The sequence below is a fragment of the Pararge aegeria genome, chromosome 25 (assembly GCF_905163445.1).
Source record: "Pararge aegeria chromosome 25, ilParAegt1.1, whole genome shotgun sequence".
NCBI classification, from domain to species: Eukaryota; Metazoa; Arthropoda; class Insecta; order Lepidoptera; family Nymphalidae; genus Pararge; species Pararge aegeria.
Window position 1 is genome coordinate 8,150,371 of NC_053204.1, and position 3,266 is coordinate 8,153,636.

The window sequence follows — 3,266 nt, forward strand, 5'->3', positions numbered from 1 at the left end:
AATCAGATTGCCATATATTATTAGTTTCTATAGGTTTTCCAAGATGTGGCTGTGCAAAATTATAATTCTGTTAAACCCCAGACTGTCTGACTGAGCAGAGCTATGCCACATAATAAATTGTGTGCCATGTCATAATATATCAATCGTGTCAAGTCATAATATCATCATTCAAAACAATTTCTGCAATGCAAATTGCAGTCACAAAGCTTAGCATGCTTAAAATGTCTCTTCGAGTATTCTTGCCCATTTTTTTTTATTACAATCAGTAATTTTGTATCTGTAAAAGATTTTCAGGCTGTTTTAAAATTTTACCAGTGTTGACCTGCATTTATATGGAAGGAGCAGTTTCTTGGCAGAGAGTTGTTTAGCCTCCTCTTGGTATATTATGCGTTTATCTAGTAAGGTGCTAGACTTTTGCATTATTGTAAGAACAGTGGAGCTGTCTACCCACCACTGGCCTCACTATAGGGCACGGGTCCTCTCAATAAAATGAGAAGGGTTTTGGCCGTAGTCTACCACGTTGGCCAAGAATAGTGGATAGACTTCACACACGCCATTTGACAACATAACGGAGAACTCTGTGAGGAATCCTCACTTCAGTGAGGTGCATAGAGGGTATGCACAGAGTATGCAGATGATATAAAATAAAGAAAATCTCCTGAAAGAGTTATAAATACTTTAGGGTAGGCTTTTTATAACTCTTACAATGCCTATACTTAAGATTTTTATAACTCGTACTGGAGATTTGTTTCATTTTATATCATCTGCAGTCTATGCACTCCCCTGCCTCGCATTATACTTCACTTTAAAATCAAGTTCCTATAAGTGGTTTCTAAGGTAAAATACTGTTGCTAAATAGCAGAAAGACTCCAAAGGCACAATTAAATTATAATTGTTCACTCTTATTGAGTTTGTTACAACAAAATTTGTCAGACCTTGTATGAGGAAGTATCAAACGATGCTTTTGTGCGCTATGATTTCTACAATAGAATCAAGGCCAGGGTACATAAAGATATCATAAGCTTAACATTTAAGAAACGTTTCATATCATCATTCCTGGTGTTGATTTTAAATACAGTTTGATTAGATAGAGATGATGACTACAAAAAATTAAAATTATTACCAACTTTCTATGATAAAAAAATCGTCTGAAATATAAGTTTTTTTTTTCCCATGAAAATATTATATACATTTTCTTCTACTCTAGTTTCGCAGTCGGAATAGTTTCCTCGCGAACGCCAAAAGCTTTTACTATTGTTTGATACAGACTAAAGGAACTCTATCCTTTTAGACGAAACATTATACAAACGTTATTTAGCTTTAAGAATTACTGTTTGCCAATCGAGCGGTTATTAACGACTTAAATTAATTAACGTTTATAAGTCAGGCTTTATATCCATTCTAATTTTTTTCCGTACATCTAAATGGAGATGGAGAATGTGTCTGATACTGGACCAATTTGATGAGGTTTTTTTGCTCCTATGGGTGCTACTTCAGCACAGGTGTAAAATTTTTCTAAGTTTCTCATGCATATAAAAATGAAAAACTTTATCAGTTTGTCTCACGAAAAACACAAAGGAGCAGTCGAAAAAAAAAACTAAATTGGTTATTTTGTTTCGGAATAGGTGGTATGAAGTTCATATTTAATTTTATATTTAATTTTATATTGAGAATTTTAACTTGATAAAGTAGTAAAAAGTTTTAGCGTGATAGTCACAAACAAATTGACAGACAAACTGATATTTTGTAGGACAGCGCCATGAGATTGATATCTGCGTTTCTCCCCGACTATATGTTATAGGAATTAATTAGTGGCGTGTTTCGTCTATCTTTTAGCTTCCCTTTAGTCTGCGTCATTTGTTAGTTTTGAACCAAACTCACTTGTCTGCGGCGATACCCGTTCACCTGCAATGAGACAATATCCACAAAAATAACCGACCCACACAACTTATTTAAATTATTAAAACTCTTAGAGATTTATTAATGTGCACTTAGAAATTTCCAATTTTAATGAAACATGTCTTAGCAATGAAAATTAAGCTGAATATAAATAAATTATAAATTACATATATTGTATATCAAATATGTAATTTATAATTTCTCCAATTCAATTCTCCACAACAAACAATTTCGGCAAGCCTTTGTCGGCACGGTTGTAACTAGCCACAGCCAAATCCTCCCACCAGACCAGAAAGGAGAAAATTCAGAAATTGTTAATTCCTAAATTACCCGTGACGGGAATCGAACCCGGGACCTTCATCTAAAAAACACAGCTCTAACCGCTGCGCCAGGGAGGTCGTCAACACGTTAACAGTACATTGCAAGATTAAAGAAATTATAAATTACACCATACTAATTCTCTTATTATAGGAAATCAAGCTTAGTATTAATTGTGTATTATGGAATTCTACATAGTAACGGCTGCTTCTATGTCGTCTTTTCGTACTTTCTTTTAAGACCTGACACAGCAAAATGGTGTCTGTTTCCAAATTTGTTTCTTTGTTTTGCTTCTAATTCTGAATTTGCTTCTAAGTCTGAATCTTTCTATAAAATGTACTTACTCAAACTTATTCTATACTAGTGGTACCTTACTCATAGACGTAACCTCCCCTCCCGAAACTACTAAATCCTCGGTGACGCCTGCTGAAGGTGCTGACCGCAGATTTGTTATGTATTTTAATAATCCATTACCTCCTAGAGTATGCAAATAACAGGCTGCAAATGGCAAGGATTATCTAATTAATATATTTTTTTCATTAATAGATATTCTATGCCTTAATAGTGACAAATGAAATAATGTTTTTGACTTTTAAAATTATTTTGTGACATGTATTTCCTTCATAGCTAAGATATATGCAGACTACGACAGAGCAATTGATTTGCATATATAATACATTATATTAATATAAGATGTTTAGTTTCAGCACACAGACCATTTAGTTATTGCACACAGATAAAGCAGCTTAGTAAGGCTTCTTCCTCTTTCAATTAAAATCAGTTCAGGAGTCCAAAAAACAAACAAATGTTTGTTGTTTATATTATTAATAAAGATTTTGGGCTTTGAATTCTAGGAAGTCTGTTTTTCTTTATCCACATATATGTGCTTCTACGCATCGCCATATTTGCAATTGGAAATTTTTAAGTCTACAAATCATACAATACAACATTTACGATTAAATAGATTTAGTTTCTGCACATAAAATGTACCTACAAGGAGTGCAAAAATTTTCTACATTATATTATACAATGTATATTACTACCGACTT